The sequence below is a fragment of the Pteronotus mesoamericanus genome, unplaced genomic scaffold (genome assembly GCF_021234165.1).
Source record: "Pteronotus mesoamericanus isolate MK-2021 breed Mesoamerican mustached bat unplaced genomic scaffold, CSHL_Meso_final scaffold_85, whole genome shotgun sequence".
Classification (NCBI taxonomy): domain Eukaryota; kingdom Metazoa; phylum Chordata; class Mammalia; order Chiroptera; family Mormoopidae; genus Pteronotus; species Pteronotus mesoamericanus.
The window spans coordinates 56,319,843-56,345,103 of NW_026555329.1; the positions used below are offsets into that span (position 1 = coordinate 56,319,843).

Below are 25,261 nucleotides of genomic sequence, written 5' to 3' on the forward strand. Positions count from 1 at the left end.
AACATTTCTATTTGTCTAACATTCCATACTTACTTAAAATCAAGCAAAGGGTGGACTTCCATATTTACAAATGAAACAGGCATTCCTTCTTCCTTTCTGCGGCATAGTATTCCATTGTGTAAATGTTCCACAGTATTTTAATCCACTAATTTACTGATGGGCACTTAGGCTGTTTCTAGCACTTGGTTATTGTAAATAGAGCTGCTATGAGCATAGGGGTGCATAGGTTCTTTTGCATTGGTGATTCAGGATTCTTAGGATATACTCCCAGCATTATGCTAAGTGAAATAAGCGAGTCAGTAAAAGAAAAATACCATACATCTCACCTATAAGAGGAACCTAATGAACAAAAAATAAACTAACAAATAAACTACAACCACAAGCATGGACACATGGAACAGACTCAAAGTGAATGGGCGGGGGGGAGGATAATAATGGAAAGAAGGAGAAGGGACTAGTTAAATGACCTGAATGAATGAGCCATGGACATGGACAATGGTGTGGGGATTGATTGTGGAAGTGGGGGGTAGGCTGGGTGGAGGAGGGCAACAGGGGAAAAATTGAGATAACTATAATAGAATAACAATAAAAGTGATTTTAAAAAAACTAAACAGGCATTTTGACAACATATTCTTGGCAATGGAACCTAAACAACATTTATTAGACATGGTATGGAAAGTTCTCTCTCTGTATTTTAAAAAAGACAGCCAAGTATCAATTGTTACAAAAATAAAATAAGATGAAAAATTTTAACAAAGGATTTAAACTATTTTCTTAAGGGCACTCCCTTTGCTGTCAAGGATCATAAATAATCTCATGGTTAATTATCCAAAAGCAGTTCTTTACATGTCTTTTAATTGGGGGAAAGAACCACATTTTTCTGTACTTGCTTGAATTTTTGCTTTAATATCTTTTACAAAAATAGGTCCTGTTAATGTTTTAGGAATTTTTTTTCTGTTTTTTTAAGGATTCTTTACTTTTTGATCTTGGTTTGATGGTTCTGGTTTGACTTTTATACATTTTTGGCTAGAGTATCTCAAACAGGTTTCTTTTCTGGAGATTTTTCTTCAACTTCCTCATCCCAAAATCATCATAACCATCATCATCATCATATTTCTCATTATCTTCATCAACAGCATGTTTTACTTTTCACTGTGGAAACTTGGTACCACTTCCAAGAGCAGAACACTTTCCAGATATACTTAGGAGTTTCACATCCTTTTCATCTTCATTTTCCTCCACAGCTACCAAGTGCTGTCCACTAATAAACAAAGCCCCTGAACCATGCTTCACCTGTAAGACCACAGGTAGTGTTATTTAAAAGCCATAGAGGGAAACCATTGGCTGTACAAACATTTTCAAAGTTGCCAGTGTTACCCTAATTGGAATGCTTTCATAATTCATTGTCTCTGCTTTAACAATGTGTATTTCATCTTTTGCACCAGATCCTAAACTGACCGTTTATAAGAAAATTGGTGCTCATTTTCATCATTATTCACCTTAAAGTCATAATTTTTGTCAGCCTTTGGTTCACAACCAAAAATATAGCTCTGGGCCTCAGAGGGCCCATGTCCATGTCCACTGAACCTCCCTTCGGGTGGTGACACCCACTTGGTTGGGAAAGAAGGTAGATGGAGATAAACGACTTCTGTTCTGCAGAACAGACACATAGGATGCAGTCACACCAGGGTGAGAGTCAGTTCTTTATAAAAATTTCTATGTACTATTTTGATACTCTCACTATAAATATTTAAATATAACTTGGTGGTGAAATATATAGATAGAAAATAAAGACTGAGTCATATTTCTATTTTTTACTTACTGATTTGTTTTAGCTGAGGGCCAAATTCTGCAAAGATGATTTATTGATATAGTTGGATTAGTTTCTTAAATTCCGAAACAAAATTGACTTTTTTTCCATAGAAAGAAGTACCACAAAACATAAAATATAACTTCTGACACAGTTTACAAAGAGGCTTTCATGATTTCCTTCTAATGAGATTTCTGAGTTTATTTTGAAATCGATCATTCTATAAGATTTCTGATGCACCTGGATTGTGAATATAGGATCACTGGTAGTTATTTTAGTGATAATTAATATCCAAAGTATAACTTCCATGATTCTTATCATATTACTATGCCATTGTGCTATATAAACTGTTCACTCTCATTTCATTTTTCTTTGGTTTTCTTTTTCTTTCTGGATGATATACAGGATGGAAAAAAGTAGGTTTACATTCATATGAAAAATAATGTGATAATTAATAAATAATAATACAAAAATAAACTCTGTTTTGCATGCTAACAACTGTAAATCTGCTTTTGTCCCATCTTGCATAAGTCTTAGTTTGTATAAGAGATTCATGTTAGATATTTTCTCATCTGTGATAGTATGTCTTTATTTTGTTTGATGTTCAAAGCAATGCTAATTTCTTGATTTGGATTATGAGCAGTTAAATTGTTCTGAATTTTCAGTCAAAAAAAGTCCTGAAGCAGGGCAGCTCAGAACAAGAATGTGGCTCTCTGTATCATACCTTTGCTTTTTGTTGACACTAGTTCATCATGTATGAGGACATGTTCCACCTTTCTATTTATTCCTGCTAAATATCACATTCTTAAAAGGCCTTTGGAAGTGAAAACAATCTGAAACTCTGTTTAGATTTGTGACTGTTATTCTTCTGGTTAGAATTGCACATGAATGATGCAACAGTAGCAAAGGTGTATCAACTATAGATGTCACCCAGAATAATCATTAAACTCAGTTTTCTGTGAAGATTCCTGTGCCACATGGCACCTTGGGAACACTGGACAGAGAACCTGATGCTGCCAAGATTTCATACTGTGTCTCAAACTTAGGGCTGGTGGCAGAATTAAAAAAAGCAGAGGATCCAATAGAATAAAACTCCTGGCAGTAATTTTCCAACCTCAGGATTTTTTGTTTATATACAAAGACAAACCAATCATATTTAGAAATGTACATTTGATTATTAATATCATATAAAACATTACTTAAATTTCTAAAATATATTTCTCATTATGATATTGTACTTCAAATGGAAACTGTTCTACTTTTTGTGTCATGTTTAGAAGTTATTTCAACCAATATTTTCAATCAGTGTCTTTTACATATTTGTTCTTTCTATTTATATCTTTATATCTGGAAATTATAGTAAGCATGGATTTACAATCTAATTTTCTTTCATTAGGCAACTAATGATTCCAGGACAACTTATCACATATCTGATTTTCATGTTTTTGAAATTCTATATTTATTATACTAAATTGTCCTGCATATTAAGATCTTTTTCTGGGATAGTAATTGTGGATCAGAGTATAATATGTTCTTTTGCATACTTTTTTAACCATTGTATTTTTGAAGTACATTTTGAAAAAAATCCCTTTCTCTCTTTTTAAAAATAATACTCATTTTTGCTTTATCCACCTGTGAATTCTTTCAAATATATTTTTGTATTATTGTGTTGCTTTTTAAGATAGCAGCCTATTTGAATAATTATAGGCATTATATAATGCACATGTTAATTTTATGATATTGGGAAGAAAGAAATTTGTTAGTTGTGAAAATAATTATTTTATGATATGTATTTAGATTGTAGTCATCTTGGAAAATATTTTTCTTTCTGTAGATGTACATATATTTAATGTAGTAGATACAATATTGAACGTTATCTGTTGCTTAAAACTTACAGAGGTAAAATCACTATAAAATAAAGGACTTTGAACCAGGAGGAGTTCATCTGCTCTACTTTAACTCTGCCATCCTCCTTCAGTGAGAAGACATATATGACAGCATACTGGTTGCACTGGCCTTTCAAAATTACTGTGGACCCTTGAGGGGATACTACTTTGGACTTAAAGATGCTTAAGATTTTCCATGGAGTTTTTGGGAAAGTGGTGGGGTCAGGGAGGGGTAAGGATCATGGAGAAGTACATTGTTTAAGAACTGTGGTGACATAAAGGGTTGCTTAATAAATGTAGTTTTGCAGGGAGATATTACCTTGTATATACAGGGTCAAATACATGGTAGCAATGCACTTCAGTCTTAAAGAAATTCCTGAGATTAATAGTGGTTGAACAAGTTAGTAAATACATTAATAAATTTTAACTTGTCCTTCAATTTCTTTCTAAAATAATCATAAAACCTCTTCATTTCTGTTTCACATGGATGGTAATTATGGAGGTACTGAAGGGCTAGCACAGGAAGGTTAAGGAACAAGTGTCTTATTTTGCTCATTGGCTCAGGAATGGTGAAATCTTACTCAATGTTCCTGGCAGTGACTTATGGTAAGAAAGAGAACCCAGGGGAGAATTACCACACTGCCCAGACTTTCCATACAGAGCAGAGGTAATTAATATATTTTTCTTCATACAGAAAATATTTTTAGACTTGCCAGGTGCCAACTACTCTGAGTGCTGGGAACATAGAAGAAAGCAAAATTCACAAAATCCACAAAAATATTTACTCTCATGGAATAAATATGCTAAGAAAAATAAAATAAATAAGCACAATATATTATGCATCTTTTAAAACTGATATGGAAGATCCAATATGGTGGAAGAGTAAGTGGAAGCTACACTAACCACCTCCAGGATCAATCTAAATTATAGAGAAATCGTCCAGAATAACCAATTGCACACTAGCTGGAGAGAAGCCTTATAACTGCAGACAGACAGGAGAAACCACTTCACCACAATGTGACCAGCAGGAAGAGCAGAGGAGGTATGAGAGGGCTGGCTGGGCTGGGCAGCTGAAGTTCTGGAGGAATATTTCAGTGGCCCGGTCATTATCCCTGAGAAGAAGGGGGTTTAAACCCCATTTTGGGCTCCCCAGCCTACAGCACCAGAGATGGAAAGGAACCTAGAAAACACAGAGCTGTGAAAAGCAGCAGGGTTTCTATCCGCCAAAGAGAGACAGTTGGAGACCGAGAGAGCCTCTTAAGGGGCCAACACACAAAATTTCCTTTGCAGCTATGTACCCTGGTCTCCAGGAAAAAGAGGGCAGAGTGGACTAGAGATGCTTGAGGAGGGTCTGGGCTTGGTGGCTGTGGAAAGAGAACTGAAGGAACACCCACATGGATCCCTGTGCTAAGTCATTCCCCATACTGCAGAAGCCAGCTTTCTCAGGCAGTGCACTTCCCTCTGAATGGCAACAGTCTGAGGGGAAGCAGTACCCCCACCCACAGGAATTACTTTGCCCACCCTGTAGTGTTTAAGCCAGCCTGCTGATTACGATGTGATTAGATTAACAACTAATCAGTATAATGACTGATTAGTTTAACATCTTTGGTGAAAAATTAAAAAAAATAGCCAAAATGGGAAAACAAAGAAACATGCCCCAAATGAAACAACAAGAGAATCCTCCAGAAGGGCAGCATGAAATGGAGACAAACAATTTATCGGATAGTTTAGAGTAATGACTATAAGGATACTTAACAGCAGAAAAAAGACATAAAACCATTAAAAAAAAACAGAAATAAAGAATGTAATATCTGAATTAAATAATACACTGGAAAGAATTAACATTAGGTTAGATGAAGAAGGGGATTAAATCAGTGTTCTAGAAAACATGGTAAAAAAAACACTCAGGCAGAGCAGCAAAAGGAAAAACAAATTTAAAAAATTTAGGAGAGTTTAAGAAACATTTTGGGCAACATGAAGCATAACAGCATCCACATCATGGGGATACCAGAAGGAGAAGAGAGTGAGCAAGAGATCATGAGCTTATTTTAAGAAGTAATGACTGAAAACGTCACTAATCTGATGTAGGAAAAGTCCCTCAAGTCCAGGAAAACTCAGAGTCCCAAATAGGTTGGACGCAAAGAAGTCTACACCATGGCACTTCTCAGTTAAAATGACAAGGCTTAAAGACAAGGAGAGAATCCTAAAAGCCACAAAAGGAAAACAGGTAGTTACTTACAAGGGAGCACGAGTTAGACTGGCATCTGATTACTCAACAGAAATATTTCAGGCCAGAAGGGAGTGGTGTGAGACATTCAAGGTGATGAAAAGCAAAGACCTATAACCAAGGCTACTTTACACAGCAAAGTTATCATTTACTATCAAAGGAGAAATAAGGAGCTTTTTAGACAAAAGAAACCTAAAGAAGTTTATTAATACCAAACCAGTACTGCAAAAAATGTTAAAGGGCTTGCTTTTAGAAGAAGAAGAAAAAGAGAAAGAAAAAGAGGAAAACAGTCTAACAATAAAATAGCACTACATATGTATCTATGAATAAATGATCTTAAATGTAAATGGTTTAAATGTTCCATCAAAAGACATAGGGCAGCTCAATGGATAAGAAAACAAGAGCCATATACATGCTGCCTCCAAGAGACCCATCTCAGATCAAACCCACAGACTAAAAGTAAAAGGTTGAAGAAAGATATTTCATGTAAATGGAAAGATATTAACAGCTGGAATAGCAGTGCTTATATCTCACAAAATAGACTGTAAAACAAAGGCTATAGTAAGAAACAAAAAAAAGACACTACATAATAATAAAAGAGACACTCCAACAAGAGGATATAACCCTAGTAAACATTTATACACCAAATAGAGGAGCACCTAAATATGTAAAGCAAATTTTTGTGGACACAAAGGGAGAGATTGACCGAAATACAGTTGTAGTTTGGTATTTTAACACCCCATTAACTTCAATGGATAGATTTTCTAGAAAAAATATCTACAAGGAGACAGCAGCATAAAATGACACAATAGACCAAATGGATTTAATTGATATTTTCAGAGCATTTCCCTGAAAGCATCAGAATATAGATACTTTCCAACTGCACATGGAAGTTTTCCTAGGATAGACCACAAGTTTGGACACAGAACAAGTCTCAACAAATTTAAGAGGATTGAAATAATATCAAACATCTTCTCTGATCACAGTGTTATGAAACTAGAAATCAATCACAAGAAGAACACTGAAAAACATGCAAAGCCATGGAAGCTAAATAACATGTTATTAAACAATGAATGGGTTAACAAGAAGATCAATGAAAATCAAAAGATACCTTGAAACAAATGAAAATGAGGATACAACAATTCAAAATCTGTGGGACACTGTGAAAACAATCCTAATAGGGACATTCATAGAATTACAGTCCTATCTCAAACATAAATAAATATATAAAAACCCCAAAAAACAAAAACAAACTAAACCAAGAAAAAGCTCAAATAAACAATCTAACTTCACACTTAAAGGAACTTGAAAAAGAACCACAAGCAAAGCCCAATGTGGGTGGACAAAAGGAAATAATAAAGATCAGGGAAGAAATAAACAAAATAGAGTCTAAAAAAATGATACAAAAGATCAATGAATCCAAGGGCTGGTTCTTTGAAAAGATAAACAAGATTGACAAATCTTTAACCAGACTCTTAAAGAAAAAAAGAGAGAAGAGCCAAATAAATAAAATCATAAATGAAAGAGGAAAAATAACAACTGACACCAAAGAAATACAAAGGAGTGTAAGAAAATATTATGAACAATCACATGGCAACAAACTGGACAACCTGGATGAAATGGATAATTCCTAGAAACATACAATATTCCAAACACAAATCAGGAAGAATTAGAGAATCTGAATAGAGAGATTACACCTAATGAAATTGAAACAGTAAATTAAAAATTCCCAACAAAGAGAAAGCCTGGATCATATGGCTTCACAGTGGATTTCACCAAACATCCTAAGAACTAACACCTCTCCTTTTCAAATCATTTTATAAAATTCAAAAGAAGGGAAAGCTTACAAACTCATTTTATGAAACCAGCATTATCCTCATTCCAAAACCAGATAAAGACTCTACAGAGAGAAAATTTTGGGCCAATATACCTGATGAACATACATGCTAAAATCCTCAACAAAATATAAGGAAACTGAATACAGTAATGCATCAAAAAGATCATGCACCATGATCAAGTGATATTTATTCCAGGAATGCTAGATTGGTACAACATTCTCAAATCAATAAATGTGATTTACCACATATTATAATGAATAATAAAAACCACACAGTCATATCAATAGATGCAGAAAAAGCTTTTGATAAAATCCAGTACCCATTTATGATCAAAACTCTCAAAAAAGAGGGGATAGAGAGAACATACATAAACTTAATAAAGGTCATATATGACAAACCCACTGCCAGTAGTATATCATGTTCAATGGGCAAAAACCACAAGTGTTCCCCTTAAGCTTGAGAACAAGACAGGGATGTCTGCTTTCACCTCTCTTATTCAACATAGTACTGGAAGTCCTAGCCACAGCAATCAGAAAATAAGAAGAAATAAAAGACATCTAAATTGGAAAAGAAGAAGTAAAACTATCTTTATTAGCAGATGACAAAATACTGTACATAGAGAACCCCAAAGATTCCACCAAGAAACTACTAGAACTGATAAATGAGTTCATAAAGTGGCAGGATACAAAATTAATATCCAGAAATCAGTTTCATTTTTTATGCCAGTAATGGATAAACAGAAAACAATGCCATTCACAATTGCTTCAAAATGAATAAAATACCTAGGAATAAACCTAACCAAGTATGTAAAAGACCTCTACATGGGCAATTATAAGACACTGAAAAAAGAAATTGAAGAAGATACAAAAGTGGAAGCACATACCATGTGCATGGATAAGAAGAATTAACATCATAAAAATGTCTATACTACCCAAAGCGATCTACAGATTCAGCACAATTCCTATCAAGCTTCCAGTGACGTATTTCTCAGAACTAGAACAAACATTTCAAAAATTTATATGGAGCCACAAAAGGCCCTGCATAGCAATAGCCATCAGGAGAAAGAAGAAAAAAATTGGAGGAGTCACACTACCTAATATTAAACTATATGGTAAGTCCAAGGTAATCAAAACAGCAAGGTACTGGCATAAGAACAAACACATAGGTCAGTGGAACAGAATAGAGAGCCCAGAAATAAATCCATAACTTTACAGTCAATTAATATTTGAAAGAGGAAGCAAACGCATACAATGGGCTAATGATAGTCTATTCAATAAATGGTATTGGGAAAATTGGACAGATATGTGCAGAAAAATGAAGCTAGACTATCTTCTTATACCACACATGAGAATAAATTGAAAATGGATCAAAACCTTAAACGTTAGACCCAAAATATAAAAAATCCTAGAAGAAAACATAGACAGCAAAATCTGACAGTGCTTGTAGAAAATATCTCCCCAGGCAAGGGAAATGAAAAAATATAAACAAATAGAACTACATCAAACTAAAAATTTTTTGCATAGTAAAGGAAGTCATCAATGAAATAAAAAAAAAAACCACAGAATGGGATAATATATTTACCAATTCATCTGATAAGGGGTTAATATACAAAATTTATAAAGTACTTAACAAAGCTCAACACCAAAATACCCAAACCACCCAATTAAAAATATGGGCAAAGGATTTGAATAGACACTTCTCCAAAGAGGACATGCATTGCTAATAGACATATAAAAAGATGCTCAAAGTCACTAATCAGAGAAATGCAAATTAAAAGCACAATGAGATACCATTTCATACCTGTCAGGATGGCTGTCATCAATAAATAAACAAACAAGTGCTGGCAAGGATGTGGAGAAAGGAGAACAAGTTTGCACTGTTGATAGGAATAAAGTTTGGTACAATCACCGTAGAAAGCAGTATGGACATATTTCAAAAAATTAAAAATGGATCTGCCTTTTAATACAGCAATCCTACTTCTTGGAATTTATCCAAAGGAACCCAAAATGTGAATTCAAAAGAACATAAGCATCCTTGTGTTCATTGCAGTGTTATTTACAATGGAAGCAGCCCAAGTGTCCATGAATACATGAGTGGATAAAACATCTATGGGACATTTACACAAAGGAATTCTACTTGGCCATAAAAAAGAAGAAAATGTTAACCTTTGAAATGGTATGGATAGACCAGGAGAACATTATGCCAAATGAAATAAGTAAATCAGAGAAAAGCAAATACCATATGATTTCATTTATATGTGGAATCTAATGAACAAACTGAATAAACAAGCAAAAGAGAGGTGGACTCATAGATGGAGAGCAGACGACTGCTGTGGCGTGGGGGTGGTTAGGGGCTTGAGGGATTGAGCAAAAAGGAAAAAGGATTCATGGATGTGGAAAAGAGTGTGATGATTTCTGGGGAAAGGGTGTATAAGAGAATTAAATGGTAATGGAAAATAATACAGTAAATCTTAAATAAAAATAATAATAAAAATAAAACTAAGAAAGAGTAACAAAAAATAAAATTGATATGGAGAAAAATTAAAAAAGTGAAAGATATGAGAATTGCTTATAAAATTAGAAAAAATAAGGTCAGAGAGGAAACAAGCTGCCAGGTCAGTAAGAGAACAACAGTGGCTTTTATTCTGAGTATCATAAACATGCTGGAAAATTTGAGACTGGGAAGTGTGTTGATCTGAGATTTGTTTTAAAATTATTCCTCTATCTGCTTGGTTAAAAATATATGATAGGCTGGTTTGGAATCAGGAAATTGGTCAGGAAGCAATTGTAGTAATCCAAGCAAGAGATTTTAGAGGCTCAAATCAGTCTGGAAGCAGCAGAGGTAGTGATAAGTCAACACAATTGGAATGTTCAGAAAATAGAGATGATTGACAGCTGTCAAGGGAGAGAAGGGGAGGGGCTACTGTGTGAAAGAAGGTGAAGGGATTAGCCAAAGAACGTATATACATAACCCATAGATACAGACAACAGTGTGGTGATGGCAAAGGGGGAAAATGAGACATCTGTGATACTGCAGGCAATTAAAATATAGTTAAAAATAATTTGTGAAAAATATTATACATGAAGTGTATAAATAAAAGGCTTTAAGCTGGAGCAAAGTAGTTGGAATTAACTGAGATGGGGAAAACCCAAAAAGCAGTAAAATTGTGTGGAAAGAATAGAAATCAGAAGATTGATTTGGGACAAGGTATATTTCAGTTTCCTATTAGATATCTAAGTAGGGAATTTTGCAAATTATTTGGTTATCTGAATCTGATATGTTAGGAGAAGTTCTGGATAGAAACATATCTGGGAATTGTAATCACAAAGAATATATTGAAAGTCATGAGACAGGATAAAATTCACCAAAGGAGTAGATAGAGGTGAGTGAGGGCTGAGGAATAAGTCAGTGACATTTCATTATATGAGATTGGGATGATGGAGTTCATCCAGCAAAACAAGGTGGGAAGGAGCATTAGTGGGTAACAGAAGACCAGGAGAATGAAGTGTCAAGGAAGCTAAGTGAATGAATGAACATTCTTTGTATTAAGCAGTGCTAATAGACAAGGAAGATGAGGACTGAGAATTGACTATGAGTGATGGCAATATGGAGAGCACTGGCACCCTCATTAAGACTGGTGCTAGTAAAGTGGTGAGTTTCAAAGGGAATGGGAGGAGGGCAATCAGAAATGATTATTATAAACACTGTTGAAGAATTTTGCTATAAGGTAGTACCTGGAAGGAAAAGTTGGGCTGAAATTACTTCTTATTTTGTTTATCTGGGTTTTTTTTTTGATGTGTTTGTTTGCTTTCTAAAGGTAGGATAAATAACACATGTATATGTTGATAAGATGATCTAGTATAAAAATAAAAATAGATGATGTGCAGAGTGGGGTAAAGGAGTATTGCTTGAATAGTGTCTTGTGTCAGGGAGAGACGAGATATGTGAAAAAGTGGGAGTTTAGTAAACAATAGAAATTGTAAACCTATATGTACTTAAGTCACTGAGTCTCAGAAGGAAGAAATTTAAAAATCTTAGACTAGTAATATTATTTTCTGCTCTGCATTTCTAGTCATTGGAGGCATTTTACTTCCTTTTATGTGCTCTTTTTTGTCAGCTTTGATGTCAGAATGATGTTTGATTCATAAGCTAAATTTTCAAACTATCCTAATTTGTTCCTTGTTGAAGAACTTTTTCCATATCATAGCAACATAAGGAGAAGAGTTTATATGTGGAAGAGGAGAAAGCTTCATTAAGTGAAGTATGAAGGTTACCCCTTGTGAAATAGTGGAAATTGACATAAACCCCTAGATAACTACTCAATGCTCATTAAGTACTGATATGTTATAAAGATGTCTGCCTCACTCCACCAGGTAGAGATTACCTTTTACTCTCTCTGTGATTGTATGGCTCTAGACAATTATATGTGTAAAATAATAGCTTTTCTCATGCCGGTCACAGTGATTATATCAGAGGAGAACATTGACTCAAGATGAATCAAAGTTGCTTCTTGAAAATTAGGAAATTCATTCATTCCACTATTGGTCAGTTCCTTAAATAATAATGTAACAGTTTGAGACACATGGAATAGCCATGTATTGTGTTTAGACAGGCAAGCAAAAAATCCTTCCAGAAGTACATGGGGAATTCCAGAATTACTAGTGAAGCAAAAAAGAAAGATGTAGAGAAAAACACTACCGAAAAACACTACCGAGATTCCTGTTGCTGCCCATTGTCATGCTTAAGTACATTTCTCAAGCCTGATCCAGTGTTCTACAAGATATTCTATGCCTTCAGCAAACTAGGAAAGGAGAAGAACACTGCTGATGAATGGTACAACGTAGTCGTGTACAGGGAAAAATGTTCAAAAGGCTTGTTCAATAACACTGACATGGGAGGTACAGATGTATAGATTGGAAAGTCAAGTTTTAATTTTGTCTAGGATTGAAAAAGCTTTCAGTCAAGGAGCTGAGGATATAAAGGGTTTGAAAAGAACACTAGGAGGAGAATCCAAAAAGTAGCTAACAATGACAATGACAACAACAAAGTAACTAACAACAGGGAACTAATGAGAGGGGAAACATTGAGAGACATTGGAGATTTGTTACTGGATCATATAGGCAGAACACAGGTTGGCATTTTAGTAGGTGAAGAATGACAATAGAATAGAACAGCATGTAGTTACTAACTGTACAGTTGAACTAAGATTATTTTGTATTATTACAAGAATATGACAAAAAGATCATTGTGATATATAGTATTGTCAAAACTTGTCTCCCTTAGTTGCTTAAAGAAATACCAGCCCTTGTAGCCCCATTCACACTCATTTTCTGATTTCTGAAGGAATTCGATTTGTGGACAGAGACCAGTGAATCTTGCTCCAATTCTAAATGATGAAAAGGCTGAAGTTTGGGCAGAAGTTGCTTTACTGTGACATACATAACTTGTGTGGATTCTTCTATTAAGTCAAAGCCAAACACCTGAATATGAACTCAACTCTATTCAACCCACATTATATAGATCCTTCACCAGCGAACAGGTAGGAGGCAGAAGAAACAGTACTTGGTATCATTGTTTGCTTGTAAATTAAATGTATCCAATAAAAAGGCTCTTTCTTTTTCCATTTTTACAGTCCAGTATTAAATTATAGGATGACCCTTGGGAGTGGGCAAAAGAAAAACAAAATAGACTTTATATAAATTGTTATCTTTCTACCTAAATCACCCTCAGTGTTATCCTAGGGCAATTCATTCAGCACTTAATTGATTATTCAATATCTTAAATCAAGATCAAATTTTGGACATAGCTGTGGAACAAAGAGAAGTTGGTTCAACTTTTAAATCTTCCTTGTACACTATGGTAAATTAGAGAAGTCATAGAGACTTGGTGTCTTCATCTAATAAAGGAGGTCATTCCCAACTGACAGATTTTCCCCCTGGAATTAATTGTTTAATACATATAATACACCTGACAAGAAAATCAACCCAGAGTAACTCCTGATTAAATACTTGGTTCTTTTTCTCATTTTTTATGAAGCAGCCAGCGGTCATGAGCACCACATGTTGTTCATGGATGGGGCTGATTGCTGCTGTGCCCACTTTTTAAGAGTGGTCAATTAGCCCATAAAGACATAGGTTCTCATGGACCCATTTAAATTCTCAGTATCTATAATGTTTAGGAGAGAAGGCGATACTCTGGAAAAAATTAATTACATTCTTTTTTTTATCATAGTTCAAAATGTTTCAAAATATTTAGTCGTTGCTCTTTTTCTTAAACAAGGACATATTATTATACCTATTTGTTTCAAGATACTCTGAAGCTTAGAGATTCTCTTTCAGTGAGCAAAATTCAACTTGCTAATCACGTGCTTTTTGTTATTACCATTATTTCAAGTAGTTTTCTAACATTTCACTATTCAAATATATCTCAGTCTGTTGGTATAGTTATGAAAAGAAAATAATTTGAGATTATGATTATAGATGTATATGAACTAGGAAGTGAAAGCATGGCAAATATAATTGGCAAGACATTTCCCTCACCTTTTCACAAATTGAAAAAGCCATGGTTGCTGCTATTAAGTTGACTTAGTTCAATTTTAAAATCACAAAAAGTAATCAAGTCAGGCTTCCTTTTCATTATGCAATGCTCAATGATGTTTTACAAATCTGAAAGCTTTGCCTTTCCATTCATTTGCTATATGAATTAAACATTAACAAAAATAAAATGAGCTTAAAACCTAGAGAAAGGTCAATATATTTTCCAGAAAAACCTGAAGATGATGACTTAGTATTTCTATTGTTCTCTAACTCACCACTTAAGCAATGTAGATGGAACGTAGACACAGCCATATGGAAGACGTCAAGAGCAGCCCAGTTTAGTTTCTCAAAATTTAGTCTCTCTCATAGCCCTTTTTAGAAAGTCTCCTTTAGCTTTTCTAAATTTTTAATTCTATTGTTGGAAGGACATACTTATGTTTTACTCAAGGATGAAAATTTTAACTGCAATTACAAATCATTAAGACAATAGTTATTTGTCTTACAAAGTGAAATGGTTATTTCACTTTTGCATTCATAAAATTGCACTGGACTAACTTTTGCATTTCTAAAGCCCCAGGATTGAAAGATGAATATAAAATCATTCATCTTAGCATTAATAACTAAAATTGAGTTACCAAGTCAATAAAATAATTTGATATTTTTTCTAAAAAAAAGTCTGGAACAATCTGTTGCAAAGTCTTGTTGTGAAAAACTGTTTGCAAATATAATGAGAAGCTTTTATTAGACTAATGAGTTGTTTCAATGTTTGAATTTTAAAGTCAATAGTATAAAAGTATGATTCATTTGTTTTTGCTCAAATCCTTACCCTGCCCTCCTCTCCGGAGCTGTCAGCCCTCTCTCTATGAGTCTGTCTCTATTTTTCTTGTTAGTTCAACTTGTTCATTAGATCCCACATATAAGTGAAATCATATGGTATTATTTTTCTTGACTGGCTGACTTAATTACTTATTTAATTTTTTCTTTGCTACTTTCCTAATTCATTGAAACATTCAGAATGTGAAAATACATTAATTAAGTAAGCTATTGAAAAACCAGAATAATTTAATAAGAACTTCATAATAATATGGTATCTGCAAGTTTCCCATCATGCCTCCCATATAGGTCATTGATAAGAAAGTAACTTTAGTGGCAAGAGGATGATGTGCTTACTGACTTCAACTGAGTGACTTTTTGAGAAGAGAAATACACTGGGAAAATGTCTTAAGGTGTACAAAAAAGAGATTTGGGTTTAAAGACTAGAATTCAATCCACAAGATGATAGAAATTATGACTAAAATGAAGACATAAGGTATATATTGAAATGATGCTTAGGATTTCCAAAGGGGAAGAGATGATTGCTAATAGATTACAGTCTCTGTGTTTTCAAATATATTAAATAATGACAAAAGAAGAAAATATGAACCCAGACCCTTTTCATACTTAAGGCAAATTAATCTCAGGAAATCTGTTCAATGTCTTGACCATGAAGCTAAACAACAATAAATTAATTAGATTGTATTTAAAGCTTTTAACCAGAAGGAATATATTTCTGAAAAAGAATATTATACAAACTAAAGTTAAAGAACAGCTAGTAAATGAAAACATAAGACACATCATAAACATGTCAGATTGTTTTTTATTCAGTTAAATCAAGATGTTTCATATCTTGCTGGTTTACTGAGTGTTTCACTTTTGAATTAACTTACTGATTAGACATATTTTCATGATGTTTAGCAGTTAAGATTCACAGTAAAAGAATGATTAATGTCATAAGTATAAGTACACAAATGTTAAATGAGAAACTTGAGTTCAATATAAGAGTTTGAGCATAGGTATCTATTACTTGTCAACCCAAAATTCTATTTGATATAAAATATGCTAAGAAAAAATAAGAAATAAAAGCCATGAAAGTACTGAAAAATAAAAAGGGTACCATTATAAGAATTCAAATTTTGAGGAACTCTTATAAGGTAAAACACAAACAGTAATATCCTTGGGAAAAAGCAAAGGGAACCACATCCAGCAAATATCAGAGAGCAGACTTACAGTCTTGGCTGCTGTGAACATGCAACTTATCTACAGCTGGATGGGGTTAACTCTGGTTTTATCTCTGATGAAGCTTGGGTTTCTAGTTTTTCATTCTCGGCTAAAAGAAGTGCAATGGAATCAATGATGTGCTGTTTTAAGACCTGAAACTCTCCTGAGGAGGCCATGGGATGGTCTACAACTGGCCTAACCTGTTTCATGGCATGAAAATAACCAAAGATACAAAAATGAATCTGCTCTACATTCAGAGAATTATCCAGTTGATAATAAATATTTCATTAAAAAATTATTCCACTGAGAATTGCTGTTATGGACTGCATCTTTGTATCCACCCAAATTCATAATTTGAGATCCTACCCCCAGCGTGATGCTATTAGGAGGTGGGACCTTTGGGAGGTGTTTATGGTTAGGTAAGGTCAAGAGGGTGGCGCTCTCATAAATGGAAGTGGTGTCCTTATAAAAGTCAAGAGAGAGCTTGCTTCTCTTGCTCCTTACAATGTGAGGGTACAATGGAAAAATATCCTTTCATGAATCAAGAAGCAGGCTTTCACCAAAATCCAATGATGCTGGCTTCTTAATCTCTGACTTCCAGCTTCTAGAGCTATGAGAAGTAAATATTTATTGTTTATAAGCCACCCAATCTATGGTACTTTGTTACAGCAGCCTGAACTGACCCAGACAGTTGCTATTTTTCTCTTTGCTCCACCACTTTTTTTAAAAAAAAGATTTTATTTATTTTTAGAGAAAGGGGAAGGGAAGGAGAAAGAGAGGGAGAGAAACATCAATGTGTGGTTGCCTCTCATGCTCCCTGTCCTGGGGACCTGGCCTGCAACCCAGGCCTGTGCCCTAATTGGGAATCAAACAGGCGACCCTTTGGTTTGCAGGCCAGTGATCAGTCCACTGAACCACACCAGCCAGGGCCTGCTCTCCCACTTCTTTTGAGGGTGAATAATAGTTATATTCTTTTATAATAAAAACATTCCTTTTTATTTTAGGAAGGAAGAATATGTTTAAATAAGCACAGTTTAGGTAATTAGATTTTAGAGAGAAGCAAAAAGAAAAACAATAAACTATACTTACAGGCAATTATGTTTATTTCTTTAATACATTAAATTTTAATCTTAAAATCTTATATGTTAATGGAGAAAGAAAAGAAAATTAAAACAAATTTTAAATACAGAATTTGATCTTTAATTCCTGGTGCAGGAACGGTCAATAAATAAACAGATTTAATTGGGGGCATAATTGTGCTTTTTCAAGAACAGGACTTTTTAGTTATTTTAATTAATTGATTTTTTACTATTCAATATTATCTAGCTAGAGATAAAACTTCACTATAAACAGTTCTTGCTTAATTTTCCAAAGGTATGTGTTTGGTGAGAGTGTTTAGTAATATACCTACCTAAAAAAGAAATGCCATATGTATTATATAGGTATGTTTTGGTATGTGTAGCCTACAGCAAGCTCTTGGTCTCTATACATAACGAGCAATGAGATCAGGAATTTATTTCTGTTGCCACCTCTTGGATGGCATTTATAATTTGCTACTATTTCTTCTTACATTTTCAAGTGTATATATCTCACTGTTCTAATTAGACTTTAAAATCCTTGAGAAGTACTTGTTGTTTGGGGGAAAATGTTATATGATCTTACATGCGTTTCTACTCTAAAAGTGATTAATGATTAAATATTGCCTGTTCTTACCTGAAGACTTACAGTATTGCCTGTCTTAGCAAGCAAAACATAACCTCTTCTGCATTCATAATTTGTTGCATTCCTCTCTCCTTTTTAAATTCATCCTGTTTCCAAAATACATACCATCCATGGATAATTTTTCAATGCTCAGGATGAGTGAATCAAATGTGGATGGGTAATGTTAAAAAATATAGAAGGGTAAAAGTCAAAATATGTAATAACCATTTGACACAGTCCAAATCTTATCAGAGTTAAGCAATAAACAAATCACTTAACTGTCTTGGCCATATTAGTGCACACCTTTGAAAATATAAAGTTGATAGAAAAACAAGAGAATTATGGAGAATCATTTTTGAAGACCATATTAGTTTGCTAGGACAATGGTAAAAAACAATCACAAACTAGACAACATAAACAAGAAAAATTTGTTCTCACAGTTGAGGAGGCCAGATCCACAGTCTCAGTGTTGGCACTGCTGATACGCTCTAAAGTTTCTCAGGGAGAATCCCTTCCATGCTTGTCTTCCAATCTGTGGTGACCAGGAACCCTCTTCATTCTTTGCCTTGGGGCTTCATAATTTCAACCTATGCCTCTATGTTTATGTGATGTCCTTCCCTCAGAGTGTCATGTTTCCCTCTCTTTTCTCTTAGAACACACTATTCATTGAATTTAGGTTCTACCTTAAATCCAGGATGAACTCTTCTTGAGATCCTTAAATACACCTGCAAACAATCTGTTTGTAAATAAGGTCATATTCACCAGTACTGGGGGATAAGAGTTGGACATCTCTTTTTGGAAGACACAATTAAACCAATATATTAAATTTCAACATTATGTTACAAGGCACCTATTACTCTCCTTAGTTCTCATCACTAAGGCTAAAAAAAAACTGTGTTCATCAAAAAGGTAACTGAAGATTTCTAGCATTGGATCTTAACTCACAGCTAAGAGGTCATGCTTGCTGTCCTCTACTGGCTCAGGAACTGAGCAATATTAGACTGAAGCTAATCTCCTCAGAAGTAAAAAATGACAAACAAATATTCTTTTCATTTCCATTGTAGTTTGATCTCAAAGACACATTGGATTTGATTGTCAATTTAGAAAACCTGTTAGAAGCAGGCATGTGTTTTTTTTTTTAATTTTGATTATTGGAATAGAGGGTCCTGAAAGAAAAAGGGGCATTATTGGAAATATGCTGCTACTAGGCCTCTGACAGGAGAGGGGCATGAAAGCCAAGCCTGGCTGAGGAGAAGGAAAAGAAGTATGACAGCCGAGAACAGCCCAGGCTTGGGCATTTCTAGGTCTGCAGAACTGCCCTCCTGCATGTTTTCATTGGCCTCTTTTCCATATTCAGGTGTTCTCTCATTATTCCTAAGTCCTCTGACCATATGTTTTATTAATGTGTCTCATAAATGTTCCTGAGTATTATATCCCATTGCCCAGTTTCCTCTCATCTTTCATCTTTTTTGGTAGTGTAAGCAAGATATGTGGGTTTGTATTAACAGATAAGTCTGCATTGTAAGCACTAACCTTTCAGTTGGCATAACAAATGTAAAGAAAATATTCTTAGGGTTTAGGATATGCATATTAATTTTGAAACATAAAAAATGCCAAATATTTTAAGTAATAAAATACCTAAAATAAACTTAAGAATACAAGGTTAAACCATATAAAAATAAAATTCATGTGTAAAGAAAAATAATTTTAAAAAGCTTCCAGATTACTGATGTATTTGCTGTATAATAAGCATGTTTAATTTAGAAACAAAAATTAATTGCAGAAACTGTCAAAATTTGATGCTTTGGAGTTCTCTAAATCCTCGTAAGAAACTGGTTATAAAATGTGACCCTAAACAAGGGCCAATAAAAATAGTCCTGTGATAAGCTTTGACTTTTTGACTATACATTACTTTCAGGGTTAGATATATTTTCTTTACTGAAACAAACCCCTTTGTAAAGCAGTATTTATGTTAGAAAATATATCAAAAACATGTATATATATTCTCAAGATACTCTTTATTTACAGCCTAGCAGATATTAAGTTATTAAACTTTTGCAGTTTTAAGTTGAAGGTAACAATCAATATATTATATAATGATAAATTAGTGCCCCAATGTTTAAGCTTCACAAAATGCATTTAAATGATCTTTACCATTACAAACATGACTAGTATGTCTGCTGGATCCAAACAGAATCATTGTACCTAATTGACTACAGGAAAGCCAGGCATATCTTGTCTTACTGTGCAGAAACTGATCCTAAGCAACAAACGTGCTTTCTCTTTCCCATCAATAGCTAGTAGCTCCACAATTATTTTAAAATAGATGAATGCCAGGGTATTTATCCCATATTTTTTAAATTTCTTTACAGCATCCACTTCAACCTTTGTACATACAAACTCATATAAGATCTTGTGTGCATATTCAACACACACATATACAATGTAGAAATGATGGATGATTGTACTTTAGGTTGCAGCCATCTGACCTCTGTTCATTTTTCCTTCTTACTCCTCAACACTCTTTCTCCTCCTCCTCCTTCTCTTTCTCTTCTTTCTTCTTTTGTTTATGACACTACACCTGGATAGGAAACTCTAACATAATATTCAAAACATATTTCTAAACTCTAACATAATATTCAAAACATATTTCTATTCATGCTTTCATAAAATGCTACACATTGAAAATATTTGAAGCATGAGTCTCTTAATCTAAAGAAAACATGCTTGTGCCTAATCTTAATTCATCTACTTTTCCTTTAGAAGGAGATTTGGAATGAGTAAGAATTAAAGCTCCTTAGAAGAAAAGACATTTGTAGGAGTTAATGTTTGATAAATAATGTCATTGTAAGACAGTTTTTTTTTTATTTTTTACTCCATTTGTCTTCATCAAATGATACAACATAATAGCTATTCAAGATACTATTGTGTATTTTATAAAGACCAAGACTTGGAAAATATCAGAAATAATTTCAAAATATTTATCTTGGTCTTAAATGGCAATTGTTAATAAGATAGATTCCACATATAGGTTAGAAATCTAAATGAGAGGCTAGAAATAGGAGAAAATACTTCATGAATGTCCACATAGAAAGTCAGTTCTTTAAATAAAGGTACAAAAAGTACTTTTTTAAAAAGGTACAAAAACGTACAGAAAAAGAACATATAGGTTAATAATACAATTCCTCTTGCTGAAAAGTACCTTTCATCAAAACAAACTGTTTCTGCTGTTTTGGGACATGATTAAGATTATTATTTGGAGCTAATTTCCAAATTGTGAGAATGAATTAACATGAGAACAAATTCACAGTCTCATTCATTGTTTCAAACTGAAATAAGTCATTTTATAACCAATCCAACATGGCTATCTCTAACTGAATCAGTGATTAGTTACATGAGCCAACTCAAGAACTTCCAGGACAAAAAAAAAATTATGAAATAACACTAACTGAATCAGACAGAAGAACAACCCTTTAGGCTAAAACACATCACAACACAATTATTGCAAAATCACCACCTGGATTTACAGATCTAGGCCAGGTGACTAATTGTTTTAAATACAATCAAAAATGTTTATATTATCCCTCACTTTTATTGATTCTCTTATAGAAGAATCACCAAAACAAGTGAGAGGAAAATTAGAGACTAAATTATATTGCCAGTGCAGACACTTTCTTTCACTGGATATATACAAAAGATTCTTGTTACTGTATAAAAATTAGGTGAATATTTAACTGTTTTTATTTATGGGTAAATTGTAATCCTCACTTCTAGTTCTGCCAAGTTCATATTCTTCATTCACCTCATGATAGTAAACAGGAAATGTCAACAGAAATAAATATTATTTTCACTAAATGAATTAAAACTGCAGAGTACAAACATATAAAACAGTTGTTACCAAAGGAACAAAATAGGTAAGAGAAATCATTTACTTTTGCATTTTTACAAAACTCTTCAGAATTTCTCTTTTACAAACTGTTAGATAAAGTTTTAATAAATTATAACTACTTTTCTTAATATACACTTTGTTCCCTAAATTTAATTTTGCCTCGAACAACGCTTAAATGTATATTTGAATATTGTATTGGAGAATGACAAGAGAAGCATTGACTTTTGGGAACGTTGTGACTCACATCTAAAAATAATATATTAAATATAGGTCTATTCTTTTTGGTTAACATTTTTATGAAAAATAATCCATAAATCGTTTTTACAACTTAAAAGATGTAGCTGGATGCGAGATTATCAGAGACTAATAAATTTGCTTATTTTCACACATTTACATACAATCTTTAGTAGGTTAATTATTTTATGTGTTTTTCTGTAGTATAAACGTAGGAAAATACTGCTACTAAGGTTGTAATATCATACTTTACAAAGAACATGATTTCCAAGCATTTTATTTAAAGCACTTTTTTGTGTGTGAGTTGAATATTCAAGTGGCAGTTTCTGAATTATATTTGTCAGATGCTCTCTAGGTTGTCTGAGTGGCCTGTCCTATAGCAGTTTTGTCATTCCTTTGGTCTTTTATTCAACAAGCATCAAGTATCTGCTAGGGAATAAACAAACCTGGAAAGAGAGTATGAATAACAAATGTTCCGTGAGTTTGAGAAGTTTAGTTTTGTAGACAAGATAAGCTTATTAGAAAGTAATCATGATATGACAAACATTTAATGCTGGTACTGTTAAGACATCAAAAGATAAGAACCAGAACTCAAGATTACTGAATCATTGAATGTTATTCTTATTAAGCCACTTATTACTTATCTAGGGCCTCAAGGAAAGTATATGGACAAAGAATGTGGTTAATAAACAAATGAAAAAACAGACTATTTGTACTTGAGGCTTTGTCTTAAAACCTTTATGTCAACCCTGACATGACTGTGGCACACAAAAACTTCTCTTTCTAAGGATAGTGACCTAATTATTAAAATAGGCAAAATATTGCCTTTTGCCTGTTTCTTTCCCAATGTACCCCTGGACTTTGACTCTTCATATTTCACCACTGTGTTGGTGAGAAAAAGTGTGTTCAAGAAGATCTCACAATCCATAAAGAAAATGTAACTGTAAAAGGAAGAGAGCAAGCAAGTGATTTGCTCCAGGCCTCGGTCTTTGGCTTTTAACCTGCATATTAGAGCTCTGAGCCGCAGCCTGCTTACTTTAGTCGCAGCCTGCTCATTTTTAGACAGCATGGAAGGAGGGTCTCAATAGGCATACAAGAATAAAGCTGAATCTCCCCAACTCCCACCATTGTTCTAGGAAAAATGCAAGTCCCCTAAGAGACTAAAGCACATATGAAAGGCAGATCATAGTACTTAAATAATTTAAAGAAATCTCTTCATTTGGGGGTAAAACAAGGGAGGAATGGAAGAAAGGGGGAAAAAAAGGTGAGCTAACAGATTACAATAAAGGTGTATATTAAGTGCTATAGTGTTTTGATTGGGAAGAGAAGGTTAGAGTGATTTTCCTGAAGGAGTTAGTAAAGGCTTCAACTAAGAGGAGAAACTCCAGAGCAGGCATCCCAAGTACTCCCAGTATTAACCTGGATCAAATCTGAGCATCTTGGTAAACACATCTCCTAACAAGAGACAGCCCTTTGAATTTACTGAGAAGTATACCTTACCCTAGTATGTAATGACTGTCCTATTACTTTCACATAATTCCTTGTTGGAAACTGAAGTTTATTAACCAAAAATAAAAATCACAGCAATTTCTAGATGACACTAATATGTGGTGCCACTTTTTTCTTCATTTTATTAAACATCCCATAAGAATAGTAGTGAGTGCAGGCTTATGGAGATAGAGGCCCAAACTATTCAAAATGTGTTGGTATTACTATGAATAGGACTGTGAGACCATTAAATACAATTGCTTCAATTCTACCCTCAGATCTTGCCACCTGCATATTTCTGCATGTTAAAATGAAATCGGGAATATATTGAAGTCACTAGAATTGGAATAAGGAAGTTTCTGCTCATACTTCTAGCCTTATATATTTGGAATTTGTGAAATTTGTGTCATTCTTCTGTTAAGCTTTGTTTTATGCTGTGATTCTCTCTCACGAAGTTGTCACAATTATCAAATAAAAGAAACTTAAATGAAAGTTAATAAAATAAGCTAGTTTATTATTAGTAGAACAGAATTCAAGCTACTGCCACTTTTTTCTTAGCTTGTTTAGAATTATGTATATAAAATTAATTTTTAATATGATAAAATGTATATAAAGGACATTTTTCAAGTTAGATGAAAGAGGGATTAGGCAGAGGATTTGAATATAGGTGGATAAGATTATAAATAAACTCTGTCTAAGATTTCTTCACTAAAATATTAAACTTAATCCTGTCTTTTATTTCTAAAAAAAAAAAAAGTAAGAAGGAAAACTGGCAAAAGTAACAGTAATAATTACAATATTGCCATACTCTTTAAAAAAAAGTATACATTTTAATAGGGTAAATATTAGCTTTGAGTTTTATTGCATTTTGTTCACTTAAAGATATATTTTAAAGAAGAAAACTGTGTTCAAATATACTATGAATATCTACCACAAATAAAGTAAAGGGCTAAAAGCATGCAGTAATCACAGAATTACATGAATGTATCAAAATATTAATTGAAACTGTTTCTGTTTCTACATACAATAAAAAGGATTGTGTGTCTTTGCAGCCCCATTTCTTTGTTTTAAAGAGAACAATCTTCAAATATAAAATTAAAATGAAGTAAAAATTTAACTAGAAACCTCAGTTAAATGTAATTCACAATTTAATTTCCAGTAAAAATATAAAGTACAGGGCTGTGATTTCATCTGTAGTTCACGCTTTGCCCTCTTCCATGCTCACTGGTCATTTGCAGCATCAGTTCCTTATGATTGGAGGGTGTGGGTATCCACACCTACAGTCTGCCCCTGCATGTCACATGGCCCTCTCCTCAACATTGCAGTTAATTTCTTCAAAACCAAAAGGAAATCTCTTTTCAGCCTGCAAAGACAGAGTTTTAGATAACATAATTCACTCAGAAAAGTAACTATTCAATCACCTTCACCATATTCTATTAGCTAGAAAGAAGTCAGGTTTACCTACAGGCAATGGGAGGTGATAGATATCAGGGCAGGAAGGCTCAGGGCCCTTTTAGAATTCTGTTTACCACCGTGCGTTTCCTGTGGTATTCAAAGTCTCTTCATCATAGTCTCCTGTTTCAGTTAGGATGCAACAAAAAAATACAGGCCTCTA

At 33.7% G+C, this 25,261-nt stretch overlaps 1 pseudogene; it reads right to left on the minus strand.

The window, feature by feature from the left end:
- Positions 1-842: 842 nt before the first annotated feature.
- LOC129063203 (nucleophosmin-like) overlaps positions 843-25,261 on the minus strand; it is a 111,039-nt pseudogene continuing 86,620 nt past the window's right edge.